Source organism: Papio anubis, chromosome 2 (genome assembly GCF_008728515.1).
Source record: "Papio anubis isolate 15944 chromosome 2, Panubis1.0, whole genome shotgun sequence".
NCBI lineage: Eukaryota > Metazoa > Chordata > Mammalia > Primates > Cercopithecidae > Papio > Papio anubis.
This window is the reverse complement of record NC_044977.1, coordinates 14631699-14652744: the sequence shown is the minus strand read 5'-3', so window position 1 is coordinate 14652744 and position 21046 is coordinate 14631699. Positions and strand designations below refer to the sequence as shown.

At 37.2% G+C, this 21046-nt stretch overlaps 1 long non-coding RNA gene across 1 annotated transcript in view; it reads right to left on the bottom strand.

Moving 5' to 3' along the window:
• Window positions 1-19127, bottom strand: part of LOC110742507 — a 67957-nt gene extending 48830 nt beyond the window's left edge. The window contains exon 1 of the long non-coding RNA XR_002520237.2: window positions 13602-19127. This is a non-coding gene — a long non-coding RNA (uncharacterized LOC110742507). The remainder of the gene's footprint in view (window positions 1-13601) is intronic.
• Between the last annotated feature and the right edge of the window lie 1919 nt (window positions 19128-21046).

The window sequence follows — 21046 nt, the reverse complement described above, 5'->3', positions numbered from 1 at the left end:
CAAATTAGAGAGATAGACAATGATTGTGTGTCTGGAATTTATTCCTTCCAGTGGGTTCTTGGTCTCTCTGACTTGAAGAATGAAGCCGCGGACCCTAGAGGTGAGTGGTACAACTCTTAAAGATGGTGTGTCCAGAGTTCGTTCCTTCAGATGCTCAGATGTGTCCAGAGCTCTCTTCCTTCCAGTGGGTTGGTGGTGTCGCTGACTTCAGAAGTGAAGCTGCAGACCTTGGCAGTCAGTGTTACAGCTCTTAAAGGTGGAGTGTCTGGAGTTGTTTGTTCCTCCTGGTGGGTTCTGTTCTCACTGACTTGAGGAATGAAGCCGCAGACCCTCGCGGTGAGTGTTGCAGCTCATAAAGGTAGTGCGGACCCAAAGAGTGAGAAGCAGAAGATTTATTATGAAGAGCAAAAGAACAAAGCTTCCACAGCATGGAAGGGGACCCCAGCAGGTTGCGGCTGCTGGCTTGGGTGGCCAGCTTTTAGTCCCTTACTCAGCCTGCCCACGTCCTGTGGATTGGTTCATTTTACAGAGCACTGATTGGTCAATTTTACAGAATGCTGATTGGTCCATTTTACAGAGTGCTCATTGGTGCATTTACAATCCTTTAGCTAGGCACAGAGTGCTGATTGGTGTGTTTTTACAGAGTGGTGATTGGTGCGTTTACAATCCCTTAGCTAGACACAAAAGTTCTCCAAGTCCCCACCCTACCCAGAAGCTCAGCTGGCTTCACCTCTCAGTTTGATTATGCAGGACACTTTAAGCCACAGTAAGGGATTTATATTTTAAACTAAAAGCAAACGAGAGCTATGGAAAGCTTGTAATTAAGGTGACAATTAAATTAGCACCTTAGAAGAAGAATGCATGGTATAACCAAAAGGCAGGTTCAGTCACTCACCACTTGCAGAGTCCCGTTAACAAGAGTGAGGTCTGGTATAAATGACTTTATTCCAAAGCTTAGTTTAGGGAAAGTAGTACAGGTTCCTACCTTTAAGGGTACCACTTCATTTGGGGGGCAGAATGAGCAGCTTTTAAGGCGGAATTTGGCATGAATGGCATGCAGGGGAGGAAGCAAGCAGATGCAGGGCCTGTGTGACTCACTTCAGTGCCTTATGTACCAGGTGGTTCAGCTGGCATCATAACAGGTAGTGCTAGGTTTTAAGGTGTCCATAATCTGAGATGGTGGGACCGAGTTCTATCATTGTCATCCTTGAGGATGTAAATTGACAGGTGTCAACTGAGGCAATCTCCTGGGGAGAGAGAGTTTCAGCTCTGGAGCTTCTGAGTAAGCCCATAGTTTGGTAAGCTTGCCATGTAGCCAGTGTCTGGTGAAGGGAAAGTAAAGATTATAATTGCATTTCTAAAGAGCTAAGTGGGAAGTGGAAAACAGGGGAGAACAAGGAGAGAGAGAAGAAGAAATTAAAAAATAACTCACTCTCTTCCTCTTAGAAAAATGGGGGTACTCAGTTACAATGGGACTTTAATAGAAACAGGGAAACATGAAAATTACAGTTGTAATAATTTCAATGAGAGATGATGTGGGCCAGACTAAGGCTAGTGACAGTGGTACTATTGGGAATTGAGTGAAACATGGATATTCAGAAGGCAGAATAACCAGGAGCTCATGAGTGAATGAATACAGTGGGAAAGAACAGAAATCAGGGTTACCTCCCAGTTTCTGGTTCTGGCAGCTGTCAGGTGCAATGCCAATCACAGAAAGAAGAAAGTCAGGAGGAAGAGGAGGCTCAAGGGGCTTTGAGGTATTTGTGAGTCCTCCAAGGCGAGATAAAAGTCTGAGAGTCAGGAGTGAGATTGGAACTGACTCAAAACATAGAGGCCAGAAGAAGTTCAATGCCCTTTTCAACAGCAGGGATAAATTTGGTGTGTCTGAAACAGATGTGTGCAGGAATCCTGAAGTAGCTCATCATCTTAGTAACAAATCTCAAACTTTACTGTGCATAAGACTCACTCAGAGAAAATTTGCTACAAGCTGTATTCTTGGGTTCCTCACTAAGAGACTTCACTTTCAGAGGACTGCCCTCAGTCTGATAAAAAAATTTGTATTTCTTTAAATAGGAATCCTATTATGATTGTTATGCATGCAGAAGGCAAAGACAAAGACAGAAGAGCTCAAAGAGACGGGAAGAGAATCGAGAACACTGAACTCCAAGGAAGGAGTGGGAATTACTTTTTTTACTCTACTTACTTTTCAGAAAGTAGAAGAGATCAATTGTGCCAAAATTAGGAGGAGCTATGCTAGATTTTACTTTAATTCTTTAAGCAAGACTGGGAATACCATCAATTCAGAGGAGAAGTCACCAAATAGAAGAGATACATGTTTTCTCGTTTGTTTTTCTGACATTTAGTTTCAATTCACTAGTTACTATTAAATATTTAAGCCCACTTTCTCAAATGTCCTATATATAGGATTTTTTTCTTATAAATTGTTTTTAAGTTTTGTTGATAATACTTCAAAGTTATTTTCCTTTTAATTATAAAAAATAACAATTATAAATATCAAAACTAAAAGAAAAGTTGTGATTAATATTACAGATAAGTAGCAACAAATTACATAATCCATTGTTGAGAAAAAGATATATAATTGACCAAAGGACATGGAAAGTGGTTACTAAATAAGTTTTTTGTTTGTTTGTTTTTAGAATCCCTTAATTGGGAATGTTAGGACAAATGGATTATACGTTTTTATTTTAATAGGTATTGTCAGATTACTTTCCAAAAAGGTTGTGGCGAGCTTTTCTGTTCTCACTGACAGGACATGAACTTCCCCATATACTTGACACTCCTCAATCTTATCAATTTTCTAATTTTTGCCAATATGATAGCTGAAAAAATATTTCTTAATTGGTGCTTTAATTTTCATTTCCCTAATGATCAGAAAAATGTCTATATTTTTATTGGCAATATGTATTTTTTTTCCAATAGATTTCCTCCTCATAATCACAGTTTTTTAAAATTTAATTTTATTTTATTTTAGATTCTGGAGTACATGTGCAGAATGTGCAGGTTTGTTACATAGGTGAATGCGTGCCATGGTGGTTTGCTGCACCTATCAAGCCATCACCTAGGTATTAAGCCCCGCATGCATTCATTAGCTATTTGTCCTGATGCTCTTCCTCCTCCCACCTCCCCGACAGGCCCCAATGTGTGTTGTTCCCCTTCCTCTGCCTGTGTCCATGTGTTTTTATTGTTCAGCTCCCACTTATGAGTGAGAACATGCAGTGTTTGGTTTTATATTCCTGCATTAGTTTGTTGAGGATCCTGGCTTCCAATTTCATCTATGTCCCTGCACTAGCTGGATTTCCTAGGCCAACTAAGAATTCCTAAGCCTAGCTGGAGAAGGTGACCACACCCACTTTAAACACAGGGCTTGTAACTCAGCTCACACCCAACCAATCAGATAGTAAAGAGGGCTCACTAAAATACCAACTAGGCTCACGGCAGGAGGTAAAGAAATAGTCAATCATATATCAACTGAGAGCACAGGGCGAGAGACAGTGTTTGGGATATAAACCCCAAGCATTCAAGCCAGGAGTGGGCAACCCCATTTGGGTCTCCTCCCATTGTTCGGGAGCTCTGTTTTCACTCTATTAAATCTTGCAACTGCACACTCTTCCGGTCCGTGTTTTTCCTGCTCAAGCTGAGCTTTCACTGACTGTCCATCACTGCTGTTCACTGCCATCACAGACTCGCTGCTGACTTCCACCCCTCCGGATCCGGCAGGGTGTCTACTGTGCTTCTGATCCAGTGAAGCACCCATTGGATTCCTGATGGGGCTAAAAGCTCGCCATTGTTCCTGCAGGGCTAAGTGCCCGGGTTCATCCTAATCAAGCTGAACACTAGTCGCTGAGTTCCACAGGTCTCTTCCATGACCCAAGGCTTTCAACAGAGCTGTAACACTCACTGCATGGCCCAACGTTCCATTTCTTGGAATCCTTGAGGCCAAGAACCCCAGGTCAGAGAACAAAAAGCTTGCTGCCATCTTGGGAGTGGCCACCACCATCTTGGGAGCTCTAAGAACAAACACCTACCCATAACAAAAAGACATGATCTCATTCCTTTTTATGGCTTCATAGTATTCCGTGGTGTATATGTACCCATTTTCTTTATTCAGTCTATCCTTGATGGGCATTTGGGTTGGTTCTATGTCTTTGCTATTGTGAACCAGTACTACAGTAAACATCGGTGTATGTATCTTTATAATAGGATGATTTATAATTCTTTGGTTATATTCCCAGTAATGGGAATGCTGGGTCAAATGGTGTTTCTGGTTCTAGATCCTTGAGGAATTGCTACACTGTCTTCCACAGTGGTTGAACTAATGTACGTTCCCACCAACAGTGTAAAAGCGTTTCCACTTCTCCGCAGTCTCACCAGCATACGTTGTTTTTCGGCTTTTTAATAATCACTATTCTGACTGCTATGAGATGTTATCTCATTGCGGTTTTGATTTGCATTTTTCTAATGATCAGGGATGTGGAGCTTTTCTGTCATGTTTGTCGGCCACGTAGATATATCCTTTTGAGAAGTGTCTATTCATGTCCCTTGCCCACTGTTTTATGAGATTTTTTTTATTCTTGTAAATTTAAGTTCCTTGTAAATTCTGGATATTAGCTCTTTGTCAGATGGGTAGTTTCCAAAAATTTCCTCCCATTCTGTAGGTTGCCTGTTCACTCTGATGGTAGTTTCTTTTGCTGTGGAGAAACTCTTTAGTTCGATTAGATCCTGTTTGTCAATTTTAGCTCTTCTTGCAATTGCTTTTGGTGATTTCATCATAAAGTCTTTGCCCATGCCTATTTCCCAAATGGTATTGCCTAGATTTTCTCCTAGGGGCTTTTATGGTTTTGAGTTTTACATTTAAGTTGAGTTAATTTTTATATAAGGTGTAAGTAAGGAGTCCAGTTTCAGTTTTCTGAATATGGCTAGCCAGTTTTCCCAACACCATTTAGGTTATTTAATGAGTTTTGATAGAGAAAAAGATATACTTTAAATGTGTCTTTTGGTTATAAAACAAAAACATTATTCTTGTTATAAAGGAAAAATATCCAAGGCCATACAAGGATCACAAAATCAAAATCTAGTCTCAATATACTCCCTATTCATGAGGTGAAATCCATGAACTAGAGCATTAAGATTGTATCATATGTTAAATGGGGAAAAAAGAAGAGTTGTGAGGAAGATTATGAGACTTTCTACTTCAAAATAATTGAGAAAATGCATAGAACGTCATTGAGCAAATTTTTAAGACACAAAACTTTCTGGTCTCTCTCGTGGCTTATGGAATGAAAAAATATGGGCAACAATGCATGAAAAAAAGTGAAGAAAGGAGTTGTGGAATACACTCTATTTCTTTTGAAGATTAAATACATCAAGTATATATAAGTCGTAAATATAAATGACCGAAACCTGAAAGATAAAAGTAAAATCATAGAGCCCTCTTTGTGCAATTAAGCCAAATAATACTAGTCTCTATGTTATTCATGCTGTAGCAAAGGAAGGAAGGGTGGGAGGGAGGCAGAAAGAGGGAAGGAAGGAGGGAGAGAGTGAGGGCATATTATTCTGCTAGACTGTCATATAGTCTAGAAGCTGTGCAATTGCTTTTTTTCCACTACAGAAAATCTAACTTATGAACCCAATTGTCTTGGAAAAAGACATTTTGCCAATTTATCTTTCTATTTCACAGTGTAGCCAAGCCAATTTGTTGGCCACAACTGCTCTGATTATTTTACCATACTATATAACTCTAGTAAGAAACAAATCTTAGTGTCATTCAGTTTGGTAATCAAATTGAGTACATTGCTCTTACATTCTACTTCCAGTTAGTGTTGCCATAATTTCTGAACCTCTCTAATAACAAATACCCTTTGGGCAACTTTATTTTTAATGCCACCCTACAAGAAACTTCCATTATTTGGCTGAGAAACAGTAGTAGGTTATCATGACTTGACATCCACTGTATCATGACTCCAACACAACAGGGTCATTCAGATCAGAATGACATTACAACAGCAATTGTACGGGTCTCTCCCTTGTTACAGTCATTATCTTTGGTCATTCAATTTAAATGCATCATTTAGTTTGACAGCAAATTGTATGACAGAATAAAAGAGACCTTAGGGGTGAAAAAACATCCCTAAGTAAAACTGATTTAACATCAAATAACTTCAAGGTTAACTCTGCACAATCAGTTGCTACCTTGCCATATCTCCTTTACCAAGAAGAATGCTGTCATAGCGAAACTGGGCCATTTAACCTTGAGGGTTAGAGAAACAAAGGAATAGGCTACAAATGTCTTTAAAGACACATGTATAGGAAACTCAGCAATTATAAAACAAAACCTAAATGGTTTGCAAAAAAAATGTATTTCAAACACAGAAAGTAGGGTCAAGTAGTGGTTAGGATTTTAAACTTATTCTTAAGAGCACAGGCTTTGAAGTGATACAAGCTTGTGCTTCAATCCTGGTTTTGTTGTTTACAAGCGATATAATTTTGAGGTGGGCAAATGATTAAACTCACTAGTACAACTACCCTCACCTGTAATATTGAGATTGTAATATCTATTCACGGAGTTATTTGGGGAAATAGAGTAAAATAAAAAGCTATACTTAACACTGAAAATAACAAATGAGGGAGGGTAGTTTTTATGTATGGTACGGTTGTTATTTAACTAATAAGAGAAATGAAAACCTCTAAATAATTTTAAAGTTTAAGTTGAAGATTAAGTTTAAGGAATAGGTGATTACTTCCATATTCCTTCCCAGCTGTCTTATAAATCCAGATGTGTCTTCAATTAGCATAAAAAATATGTTTTTCATGTTATAGCTTAAGGTTAAATGGCCCAGTTTAGCAATGACATAAAAACATAAAAACACATTTCTATGTATTTCTACTTCCTCTCCTTTAAAATTGAAGTATGGAATGCAAATTTCAAAAAATAAAGCAAAATAGCAGTTATATACATGTGCTTCCTTACAAATTGACCTATTGTGTTAGCATGAATCTATAGCTTTAATTCTAAAAGCATACAACTAAATATTATAGCTCCAGTTCTTCCATTAGGAATGTATCTCTTGCATTAATAAATCATTGTTTTCAAAATATGAGACACAACACATCCATAACTATCAAACCCTCATATTTCAATGTAAACAAATGAGGCGTTTCCACTGTCTTGTGGAGAACAAGGGAGTACAGCCCAGAGTGACACAAGACATCGATAAAACAGCCTGAGTGAGGTTGGTACTTTAGCAAGCATGGAAATAGGGTTGCCAACAGACATGTAAGTAGAAAAAAAGAATATATATATTCTTTATATATTATATAATCTATATATATAAATATATATATATTACACTTTTGCCTAGAGGTTTCATAAGTTTGGACTGTAGTAAAATCTTTATGTGCTGAAACTTGCTGTAAAATATTTTATTCACATAAGGTGTGAGTAAATCTTTGTGCGTCTATTGAGGGCCAAGAGACGCCCACCATCTCAGATACCACATAACTGAGGATGTTCCATTGAGCCACTTAGGAACATATGGCAGAATTGGCATCATCTGCAATTTCTTGCTAATCCTAATTTTTGTCTAATCTATTAAATTCAGTGGATTCAATAATTCAAGGGTCTCTTTCTGGTTAACTCACTCATTTTCAGGTTATAGCTCCGTTCTTCAAACTCCTCTGTTTCTCCCTAGGCTACTTTCTAACATGTTGTCTTACAAGAGTGGGCAAACTTTTTCTATAAATACTCAGATACTATATTTCAGTCTTAATTGGCCATATGGTCTCTGCTGCAACTATTCAATTCTGCCGTTGAAGCAGGAAAACCCTCATAGGTAAGCCGTAAATGAATGGCTCTGGCTATGATTTAATAAAACTTTATTTATGGTACCTCATATATAGTTTGATTTTCACACAACATTCAAGTGTTACAAAATATTTTGATTTTCAATCATTTAAAAAAGTAAAAAAAAATAAAAATAAAACCACACATTTTAGCTTCTAAGACACACAAAAAGAGGCAGCAGGCACTACCCAGCTTGTGGACTACAATTTGCTGACCCCTGGGTATATCGTGTCCTTGGTGTGGATATTTGAATGATCTTGGGACCTGTGAGAGGGAGACTCTGTAGCTTCAAGCTACTCTTTGGGTGTGTTAGCTGGTGATCATTCAGCCATTGTTAGCCTATTTGTTGTGTAGTTGTACCCTGTGATCCAAAATTTCTCGGCTTGGTCCATCCCCTTACCCCTCCAAGCCAATGCAGCTTCCTGTCTGCTCCCTGCTTCTGCAGACTCCTGAGTCTCTGCCACACCTTCCATCTCATCTTCATACTCAGGCTGTTCCCACCATTAGTTTAAGTGTCCTTAAACTAATGTCCATGTACTCTGGAATTAAAGGAAACATGCCGATGTAAATGAGATCCACTCTCCATCAGACCAAACCAGTCGGTCTCTTAATTGTGCTGGTCAGCTGCTGCATGTTGGCCAGACAAGCTCTGAATATCACTTTCCTACTGGAGAACCAAATGCTGAGCAAGGCTGCAGGCCCTCTGCCTTAGTTTTCTATCTACATGTGCAATGAACTTCCTCCTCACTCTGGGGCTTTGAAACATTAGAAGGTAGATTACACATTCTATTACAGTATCCCCCAACATCACATTCTCCTTTCTTCAGGGAGAGCATTGTCATTTTCCCTTTCTTGATGACAAAATTATGGAAAGTTTGCAGAGAAAAATCAGTTAACTGATAAGCAAATACTTTAGTAAGTATTAAAATTACTACACCCTTAATATATAAGGGGTAGTAATTTTCAGAGCTATAACCTGAAAATGAGTGAGCTAATATATAGGGCTTTCATGGGCAGAAATGAGGAGGTTAAAAATTTTAGTGAAGAAGAACATTATAACCAAAGAAGAAAGCAAACATAAGATTGTCTACAGACACATTGCTTTCACTCAAAAGCATAATGCTTATTCTGTAATTTGGTTCAGAAACCATTTACAGTGAGGCAAAATAAGCTTTATGCTAATTACTAACAGGACTTTTTACAGATAGCATTGTGTTTAGAAAGTGTATTTACTAGGAGAATAGTACTTTATCTTGTACTCTGGGTTGAAAAATATTTTATACTTTTATTGTATGCAAACTTGTATTACAGAAGCAATTTAATAATGGATTTTTTTTCCATCTGCAGGATGATGGATGAGAAATACTAGATTTGGTACTGAGAAAGAATAGTATACATTCTAAAAATTTTGTTAATGAAATAGTTTTATTTCATATGAACATAAATTATTAAATAAAACTAGAAAAGAATCTGCTGATAGTTTAGTAAATACTCATTTACTTACTCAATGACCATTAAACAAATATTTGTCGAGGACTTACCATATGTCAACTGCTATTGTAAGACCCGATATAGTATGGTGAACAAGACACTGTCAAGCACTATGCAGTCAATAAGCAAAATAAATAAGAAAAATATATAACATGTAAATAAGTGATGTGTGTTTAAAAAAGAACAAATTATTAAACAGGAAAGAGTTCTGTGAAATGTGAACTTAGGTATTGAAATGTTAGATAGAATGGACAGAAAAGTCCTTACAAAAATATAACTTTGGGTTGGGTGTGGTGGCTCGCACCTGTAATCCCACCACTTTGAAGCTGAGGTGGGAGCATCCCTTGAGCCAAGGAGTTTGAGACCAGCCTCGGCAACATAGTGACTCCGTCTCTACAAATAATAAAAAATTAGTTGGGCACATCTATAGCCCCAGCTACTCAGAAACTGAGGTTGGAGAACCACTTGAGTTCAAGATATCAAGGCTGCAGCGAACTGTGATCAAGCCACTGCACTTCAGCCTGGGTGACAGAGTGAGACCCTGTCTCAAACAAACAAAACAAATAAACAAAAAACCCTACAAAACTTTGGAATAAAAATCTGAAGAAAGTGAGGGAAGTAACTATTAATAACCATGACAATTTAATGGAGAAGAACATTCTATTGGCTGTTCTTTGAGAGCAGCAAGTACAGAGACCTTGTCTTGAGAGTATGTGGGATAGGTGGGGGAAACAGTAAGAAGACAGAGTTGCTGAGGTCCTCAGAGGAAGAAATGAGGGTTGAGAGGTAACAGCAGGCCAGATCACATGCAGAGAGGTTATAGTGTGGATCTTGACTTTTACTCTGAGTTTTAAAGCTATGGAAATAGTTGTCCAGAAGACAGACCTAATCTGATTATAATTTAAAAGGCTCACTCTGGCCACTGTATTAATACGGCCTTGTCTTAATCTCTCAGGCTGCTATAACAAAAAATATTTTTTACTATTCTAGTGGCTGGGAAGTTCAAGATCAAGTACATACCAGAAGATTCAGCTTCTAGTGAGGGCCTACTTTCTGGTTCATAGATGGTACCTTCTTCTTGTTTCCTCACATGGTGAAAGCGGCAAACAAGCTTTCTTGGATCTCTTTTATAAAGGCATCAATAAAAAGCAGATTCACTCTTGTGACCTAATCATCTACCAGAGGCTTCATTTACTAATACTATCCCCTATGGGTAAGAATTTCAACATGTGAATGTTGGGAGAATATAAACATTGAGTCCATTGCAAGGCTATAGAAGGGCAATGATAAAAACAGAGGTCAGATAGGAGGCAAGAGATGATGGTGGCTTAGACCTAGGTGACAGCAGTAGATGTAATAAGAATGATCAGATCTAGGATATAGTTAAAGGTTCAGCTGCTAGGTTTCCCTGAGGACTTGCATGTGAGGTCCAAGAAAAAATTAGTAGTCCAGGATGACAACAGGGATTTTGGCCTAAGATACTGGAAATAGACAATTGTCATTTACTAGTATGGGAAAAAACTGATAAAGGCATTGGCTTTGGGGAGAATATGGAGCTCAAGTTTGAACATGTTAAGTTTTAAAAGCCTATTAGACACCTAGATACAGAGGTCAAGTAGGCAGCTGGTGCTAAAGAGAGAAGTGTGGAGTAGATAGATGTGTATATAAATGTGTGAGTCATTAGTGTACAGAAGAATTTTATAGCCTAACAATTGAATAAGATCAAGGAAGGAGATGTCAGCAAAGAGACTGAGTAGGACTAGACAAATAGGAGGAAAACTAGATGAATAGAGTGTTTTAGAAACCAAGTAAAGATAGTACTTCAAGAAGTAGTGATAACAGTTGTTGAGACTGGTTCTCCATGTGCTCAAGTCATGATGGCCTTATGGTTTGCTTCTCTATTATGTCTTCTTTGTATTAGCTGATGTTCATTGTAGTTGGTTATATCAGATGACTTACTGAATGAGTAAAAGTACTTGAGCACCAGGGCTAATAATGAATATATGAATATACGAATAAGTTGGTTACTAAGACAATTTACTAGTGGGAATGTTTTGGATTAAGCTATTCAATAAAATTGAACAAATATATATTAAGTTCCTACTATTTTTAAGATGCCTGGAAATCAGAAAAAGAGAGGCAACCACTGTCCTATAGAAATTCACCATCTAATAGGATTTATTAAAGCTGGCACACCAATAACTTAAATACAAATTGATATGACTTAAATGTCTCCTCCAAAACCAACGCTGAAATTTAATTGCCATTATGATGGTATTAATAGGTGGAACTTTTAGAGAGGGATTAGATCATGAAACCTCTGCCCTCATAAATGGATTAATGCCATTATTTCAGAAGTTTGCCCCTATTTTCCTCTAACTGTCTCAAGTACTTTTGCCTCTCTAGCCCTTTCTCACCATGTGATGTCTTTCATCATATTATGAAACAGCAAGAAGGCCCTCACCAGATGCAGCCCCTTGATCTTGGACTTCCCAGTCCCAAAAACCATAAGCCAAATAAGTCTCCTTTATTTATAAATTACTGAGTATGTGGTATTCTGTTATAGCAGCAGAAAATGGACCAAGATATAAACTGTAATGGGTATGAATGTCATTCCACAAAACTCAAGTGGGCAAAAAATGTTAATTTGTTTGTTTTCCTATATCTCAAGTTAATTTTGTATTTTTGGTTCCCATTTGATAAAAATGAAATCTTAAGATAATCACCTTTGTTCCAGGGGTTTTGTCATAAATGTAGGGTTCTTAGATGATGCCTTAGTATAAGGGAATGGGGAGATGGTATTGTTCTTTATTCAAGAGCTCCTCCTGCTGCATCCTCTGAGATAAACATGTTAGGACCTAATAGTTACTGACCAATGTAGGTTTCCTTCAAGTTTTCCCTTGCTTCCTCCTGTAGGAACTCTCCAGGTGTCGTGCACTCTATGTCTCTGTTTCTCTCTCTCTCTGTCTCTGATGTTTTCAACATCTCAGAGGAACAGAAAACAACCAGCTGCTTTCCCTTGCCACTGTAAGTTGTGAGAAATTCTGTGAGGCTGCTCTAGGCTCTCTCATTTCGGACATGACACTGAAGCCTTCCTTTTGCTCTTACATGATACTGGGCACCAGGGGGAGGTCTGGTCTTGGGATTTTCTTGGTTATTCACTGGGAAGGAGAGAATGGATCTTGCTTTCAAATCTGTGATTTGTCTGTGCCTCTCCAGTTTTCAAGCAAATATGGAGGGGCAGAACACAGCAGCTCTACCATACATAAACGTTCTTGCTTATCTTCTGATTACTTCTTTCTTCTCAGTACAAGCAAATTTTACAGAGTCACTAGGGATGGGAAATACTAATTCTCTCTGATCATGTGTTTTTCCAACTTGATTGTTTGTTTATTTTAACTTTAAGCTTTAGAAATTCCAAAGTTCTTCACCCAACTAGGAGTTTTAAAAGTCTTTTCAAATGGCCTTTCAAAAGTTGTTTTTTTGTTTGTCTGTTTTGTTTTTTTCCTCTCTCTCTCTCTCTGTTTCTGATTCTGGTCATATTTTTTCCATTAAACATAAATGTGGAATATTTTAGCTACCTTCTCTAAAAGAAAGATTATAAAGAACTACAATCCATATCTCAAAGTATTATCCTACTACATTTCTCCCACTGGCAAATACTTGCATTCTTCAACAAAAACTCTTATTCCAAAGCTCCCTTCATGCTAAAAAGGTGAAGATTTACTTGAATTTGTTTCTACAGAATCTTAACTCCTGCATTCAAACAGCCATGGGTACTGTCTTAGCCTGTCATGTGCTGTTATAAGAAAATATCACAGACTGGTTAATTTATAATAAACAGAAATTTATTACAGTTCTGGAGCCTGAGAAGTCTAAGATCAAAGTACCAGCATCTGGTGAGGGACTTCTTGCTGTGTCATACCATAAGAGAAGGACAAAAAGAGGGTGAGAGATAGAAAAGGGGGACAAAACTGTAGTTTTATAAAGAATCTACTTGCATAATAATGAACCTGCTTCCATGATAACAGCATGAATCCATTCTTTATGGTAGAGCCTTCATAGCCTAATCACCTTTTAAAAGTCCCATCATTTAATACTGTTACAATGGCAATTAAATTTCAACATGAGTTTGGAAGGGGACATTCAAATCATAGCATCTGTGGTTTTCACCACCCCCTGCAAGGTTGTGTTGTAAGCTTGGAAGTTAGGAGAAGTTTTCACCTCACTGTACTGTGTCTTCACTTACTGTCTCAGGTGTCTCTTCATTCTCAGAAACAACTTTATTTCCTTCCATCTACAGGAGCTGAGCCATGGGTATAGGTAGAGCTTCTCTATCCTTCTATCACCATAGTTACCTGAATCTAGCCCCTGAGAAGCCTCACATTCTGGTACAATGATGGTTCTCAATTGTTTTTGTCTAAAGTCGTCAGTGATATAAACTGACTCCCTACTCAATCTCTACTCATGCCTTCTTTCTACCAGAGTTGCGTCCAGCAACTGAACATCAGTTCTCTGGCTCAAGAAAGAAAATAAATTCTGTCCAGTTTCTTACAGAACCATAGTATTTCAGTAACTTTTCGACTCTGGCTTCCTCCTGCAACTCCTCAAGACCACCTTAGTTTCCACCTAACCAGTGGTGAACAGGTTACAGGTACAGTTCACCTGCAGATTGGTTTTCCTATAGGAAAGGCAAAAAGAAGAAAAGCGATGTGTGTGAAGTTTTTAAATACTCTCTTTAAAATGTCTCCCCTGTGTTCTACTCTTCCACAATTATTGAAGATTAAAGGGTTTCTATAATTCACTAGCATAAATTATTTGACATGTTGAAATAATTCAGTTAAAACTATTTCTATAGTTGGTATGCTACGTTTTCAATTCCTTAGCTATTTTCTCTTTTACTAAAAAAAAAAAAGAGCATGGTAGCTGAAAGTTAAACTGGAGTAAAATAGCTAAAATAATGTACTTTAAAATCTATTTTGTTTATGCTAAAAATGCCTTCTGAAAGGCCATATTAATATTTATTTTATATGTCTAAAATATTTTAATTCTGGGGTTAAGGAATTTGAAAATTCTTTGATTCTAATTAATCAGAATTTTCTTTTATTTAGTTCTGGAAACCCATAAAAAGTTATTAGCTGTCAGCAGCTTTAATGCCAGTTTATTAGAGGCCCTGACTCAGTGCCTGCTGATAGTTATTGTGAAGGCTGAAAGGTTAACAAGAATGGGCTGCTACCAACCGCCTTGCCAGGTGTTTTTCCCTGCAGTTAATGGACTTGAGCCAATTGAAATTATTACTCTAGAACAAGTTGCAGACTCTCTTAATCTTCCCATAGAAACACTGCTAGACGGGGAAAAGAAAGCTGGGATTTGTATTGTTGCTTTTCACCACTGTCAAATTTGGAACAATTAAAATAAACTATAGTTAATCTTCTATTTGTAAATGAAGGCTTGACAACTCTAAAAAGAAAGAAAGAAATCTTTAAAAATAATGTGCGTGCATAGCATGTTTCATTAAAGTAATAACAGTCCCTTCGATGAAACAATGTCTTGTAAAACCTTTCCCAATTTTTCTTTTGAGGCATTGTGGTTAAGGGCTACATAAGTATTAACATGTCTAAGTTCTTTTAATTGCTGGGTTTATACATCTGAACAGCTGTAATGAAATAATCAGAAACAACCAGATGGAATTGGAGCCAGTCACCATGGGTATTTGAGAAGTGCATGCTGTTTGGGGAGACTGAATATGTACTGATCCAATCTAAAATGGAGCAGATGGCACAGCAAACAGGTAAGCATTTGCTTTATCTTCCAGATATTGTGATTCACTGATTACCTCTATTTATTTTGGGAACTTTAGAACATCTGTAAAAATCAGATGAAAGACAAACAGAGGTGACTGTGAAAGACTTGAATAACGTGTGGAATTTTAGAGTTTTCTCATTGTCAGATGAAGATGGAGGGATTCTCACCACTTGCCAATCTTTAGGAATCACATAGAATTTTAGGTAGACACATATGAAGTTAACTGCTTAGCTACAGAAAATACAAAGGAGGGAAATGCTTTAATTGAATGAAATCCAAAATTAGATAAGTGGAAACAATTAGAATAAGAGGAAGAGGAATGGAAATGGACCAGATATAGTAGAAGTGGAAATTGGTCATGCCCACCCTAACATTGGTATGCTCATCTGGTGCCAACATCTAAATACCATCCTCCCATAAGGGAACTTGAGTCCCTTGGAGAAATGGCTGAGGGCAAGAAAAATCACTGGCGAATTTAAATATTCTTATAATGTCAAAAAACAAGAAGGTCCTCAATAATTAATGGGGACATAGCAAAAATGCCTAAGGACAAGCTTGAAAGATCCAGCTGACCAAATTTGAGCCAATTTGAGCATTAAAAAAAAAAAGAAAAGAAAAAATCATAATATATTGCATTTTAAGTCAACAAACTGTAGAGGGGTAAGCAGGAAAAAAGAAAGAAACCCTTAAAAAAAGGTATGCCAACTACTGTAAGTAGAAGAAATGATACCATTAGAAAATAACTATTTTGCAAACAATTTCAGAATTGATTAAGCAACAATCACCAAATATTACTTAAAAATGTGGAGTAAAATGACCTCCACATTGTCAGCATTTCACCTAACAGATTATTATGGATTATGAAGGAAAAAAAGGGAAAGTTTGCAATAGTGAGAACATCTTATCCCAGGGATCAAAGTAGGCATCACCAATAATGGGACAAATTACCATTATGTGTCTCCTGATATGATACAGTGGGAAACCACAATACCACCTTACTGTCATATTCCTGAACAAAATATTTAACCTGATGTATTCCAAATTGTGGAAGATTTTCCAGAACAGTTTACCTGAATTTGTCAAACCTGTCAAGATATGAAAGACCAAACAAATTAACAAACAAAACCCAAGAGATGATTATAGATTAAAGCAAACTAAGAACACATGATAACCAAATGCAAATTGTGATCCCTGGTTAGATTCTAAAAAGTAAAAATATTAAAAACCACATTCACACAACTTATAGGGGAAACACATGAAACAATTGGAGAACTCTGAATTGAACTGTATATTGAATATTATTAATATTCAGTTTCTTAGATATGAAAACTAATGTTCCCGTGGAAGGATGAGGCCGTTCTTATAAGGCATGTGCTGAAGCATTTAGGGTAAAATAGCATGATGTCTGCAAATTACTTTCAAACGTGTTAGGAAAAAAAAGGCGGTGGGGAGAACATAACAGTAAGTCTGAAGGCCACGTGGAGGTAGTTTGCATGGAATGTAGCAGGACCTGCAAAATGATATGACTGGCTGAAGTGGAATGAGGAAGAGATTTATGGAACCAGGGCCAGCTTTTGGCCTATGTGGTGCCTTTGTTATATATTTTAAAGATTTGCCACAAGTGAACATGGAATTGTGCAAAGAAAAAGGTATCTCTTCTCCAAGAGGCATCTGTACATTTGCCCAGTTACCCTCAGTGCGGTACCTTCCACAGACACAAACTGCACATTCATATGCAATGATCCCGAGTAGAATGTCAAGGAAAAAAATAGGAAGAAAAAGTCAATTCAAACATATAATGGAGACGAGTCTCATCTGAGTGTTCGTTGTCCAGTGCTCTAGCAGGGAGAATAGCATAAAGGTATGCACAGTAAACTGATCATTTGCATTTAGTCTCTACTCAAACATTTTTCCCCGTTGAGCATTATCTACCACAGCTCTTTAGTTCAACATTTTTGCCTACCAGTCTCTCAATGAGTATTAGCCTAGAATGCAAATGTAATACTAAGCACTTTAAAAAGATATTAAATTTCTAGTAAAATATTTAAAATATTATGAAATTAATGAGAATGACATTGGAGATTACTTGAATAACAAGAACAATCACTAATAAATTAGGAAATGGCCAAGTCTAGACATTCAATAGTTGAAGATGAGATGTCATCAAGAGTAATAATACTATTTGCAATTTAAAAGGAATAATCTGAATATTGAGGGATTTAGAGAATGTTTAGGAAAATTGATGAATAGTTTTGCAAAGTTAAGAGGAAAATTATTTGAATAATTTTTTCTTCCTTCTAATAATGAGCATAGTCAAATGTAAATTATATTAAATGTAAGAAAAAGTAAACTTACTTTCACATCCAAAGATAACCAAATTTTTAATAACATTTACTTATGAAAGTTTAGTCTTCCTTTAAATTGAATTAACTTTAATTAGCCTTTCTAAAATACCAATTATTCTCCTACTGAACCCTCTGTTCTCTTATTCTTGTTCATCAGACCTAATTCCACAATTCCAAAACAGATCAATTTAATACTCCCCAGCGTAGTCTCCTTCCAGAAGGATATGCTATTTCTCTTGCCCTCAAGGAACTTACAAATGGCAAATATATAAATATTTACAGTAAAAATAGACCTTGGTTTATCTTGAACTTAGTATTATAAGAGAAGCACAAATAGTAAGGGATTCAGAAGAAGAACAGATCGTCTTCATTTGAAGTCATCAATCAGTACTTCATAAAGGAGGTTGCATCTTAGAAGAATAAGTAGGATTTCTACAAGCAGAGTTGAAGAACTGAAAATATAGCAAATATCCAGGAATCAATGTACAATCCATTTTGGTCTTGCATAGCATACATATAGAAGAAGGTGGACTTAAGGCTCAGAATAATATTGAGGCTAGAGCTTGGAAGCCTTGAATACCAAGCCAAGGTGTTTGGAATTTAGACAATGAGAAACAAGTATGGTAATCAGTCTTGTATTCATTTTCTTCAAAGAATATGATACTATATACTAAAGTTTTGTAAATTCACTTTCTCCAAATCTCAAAGAGAAAGCAATTTAATTTTTTACAGCCATTATTATCATTGATTACCTTAAAGGAAAAATATATATTATCATTATTTGTAAAACCTGGGAGCACTGGTCCCAAATCCTTGTAAAAGACACACTGTTGAATTGGGATCACGACCTGATTTCCTAAGGAAAAAAAATGCCATGACAGCAGGTTCTAAAGTTGCTCTTCCAGACAGCAAGCAGAGAAGATGACTGCCTCTTGAAGGAGTTATCCTGCCCCCAGGTAAATGTTTGTTTCTGCTCAGTCAGCTCAGGTCTTTGATCCCATGCCCCTTAACTAGTTTATCTGTCAAGAGGACGTGGATGAAACCAACGGTGGCACAAACTCGTTTTTAATAGAAAAAAATGACATGGAACATGGAAGATCCATATACTAATAGGCAACAAAGCAAATCATTAAAATCAGACTCCATAGTATAAGCAAATATTCACATGGCAATGCTTTACTATAATTGAAGACAATAAGGAAATACAATTATTCTAAATGACTCAAGCACGAGCACTTCCTGTGTATTTTATCATCGGTTCATTTCTTCATTCATCAAACATTTATTGGAGCACCAGCTAAGTAAAAGGCATTGCAATGAATTGAGAAGCAGTGGCCATAATGACTCCTACTTTCTCATCAGAAAATTATTATAATTAAATGTCATTTGATAATTTTAAAATTAAGGTTCTCAATTCTAGGTCAGCCACACAATCTCTAGCATCGTTATTACTTATTGAGCCTCTGGACTCAGGTGAGTTTTCCACTGATATGCTGTGCAATCCTCGACAAGTTATTTATCTCTCTGGGAGTCATTTGTTCATCTATGAAATAAAAATAACAAAAGCGCATATTCTATAAGGTTGCTGAGAAGATTAAGTAAAGTTAGGCTAATACTTTTTTTTTTTTTTTTTTTTTTTTTTTGAAATGGAGTCTTGCTCTGTTGCCCAGGCTGGATTGTAGTGGCACAATCTCGGCTCACTGCAACCTCTGCTCCCCAGGTTCAAGCGATTCTCCTGCCTCAGCCTCCCAAGTAGCTGGGATTACAGGTGCCTGCCACTGCACCCGGCTAATTTTTGTAATTTTTTTTTTAGTAGAGACAGGGTTCCACCATCTTGGCCAGGCTGGTCTTGAACTCCTGACCTCATGATCCACCTGCCTTGGCCTCCCAAGACTAATAAAATATTTAGAGTCCAGTACTTAACAATAACTCAATAAATGTTAGTTATGACTACTATTTGTAATTATTATCATTAGACTAAAGAGGCCACACCATTATTGAAAGTATCATTGTTAGAATCTCAGAGTGAAGTTCTATATATTTGAATTATTCTGAAAACCAAGATTCAACATCTATGTGTTTGCCTGGTAGTGACAAGGGAAAAACAACTGTTACATTGCAATGTAATGTTATGCATTTATAGCTTCAAGCTACAGTAGGGAATGGTTGTTAAATGAAGGGAACCAGAGAGACTCAAAATGCCTAATCACCTCCTCTTTGGGATTAGTGTTGCATCAAGTCACTGTTCCTGATCATTAGAGGGGACAGTTCACCCATAAGGACGGACCAAATCAGTAACAATCAGATCAATGGACAGACACCTTGAGATATGAGGTTATTCAGATGTTTAGGTTGGATATCTATGGCAGAGAATATATTTTGTAAACTCACCATAGTTGTGCTGGCAATAAAATCTCATTCTTGTTTTTTGTTTTATTTTCTGTTTTTCCTTTGGAAGTTGTGGTCAGCTATTGTAGGTGCTCTTTTTTCCTGTGTATTTGATGCCCTCAGGGCAAATGTTTTCATTCTGCGCAGTGGACTATGTTGAAACATTTATTTTGGAAGCCCTTTATGACTGCCTCTAAAGGAGTTTAGAACTTCAAAGATATTTAGATAAAATCAATGTACAGGCTGGACATAGTGGCTCATGCCTGTAATCCCAGCACTTTGGAGGCCAAGGCAGGAGCATCCCTGAGTTCAGGAGTACACGACCAGCCTGGGCAACACAGGGAGACCCCATTCCTCCAAAAAAAATTAAAAAATCATCCGGGTATGGTGGCATGTGCCTGTGGCCCCAGCTACTCAGGAGGCTGAGGTGGGAGGATGACTTGAACCTGGGAGGTTGAGACTGCCGTGAGTTGTGATTGTGTCACTGATATCCATCCTAGGTGACAGAGTGAGACCTTATCTCAAAATAAATAAATAAATAAAGTTAATTTATATGGGGAAAAAAACACCATTTTTATCCTTTCACCTCCACAGAGTGACCATTGTAAACATCCTGTTAAGTATATACAACTATTATCTCGTCATCAGCAAAGGCAATGTCTCATACTTGCCTTTTCTCATTTCTATATAGCTGCTAGTACTGGAATATCCTAACACACCAAAGAGAATGTAAGTCTGACCTTTTGAGAAACATTGATGTTAAGGTGCTGGGGGCGGGGGGGGGGGGGGTGTGGTTTTTTTTTTTCCTACTCTTATTTGTATTTAAAAAGCTCTAAATGAAAACTGTCATCACAGTGAACAGGCAACCTACAGAATGGGAGAAAATTTTTGCAATCTATCCATCTGACAAAGGGCTAATATTTAGAATCTACAAAGAACTTAAACAAATTTACAAGAAAAAAACAACCTCATCAAAAAGTGAGCAAAGGATATGAAGAGACACTTCTCAAAAGAAGATTTTTATGCAGCCAACAAACATGAAAAAATGCTCATCATCACTGGTCATTAGAGAAATACAAATCAAAACCACAGTGAGATACCATCTTACGCCAGTTAGAATCATGATCATTAAAAAGTCAGGAAACAACAGATGCTG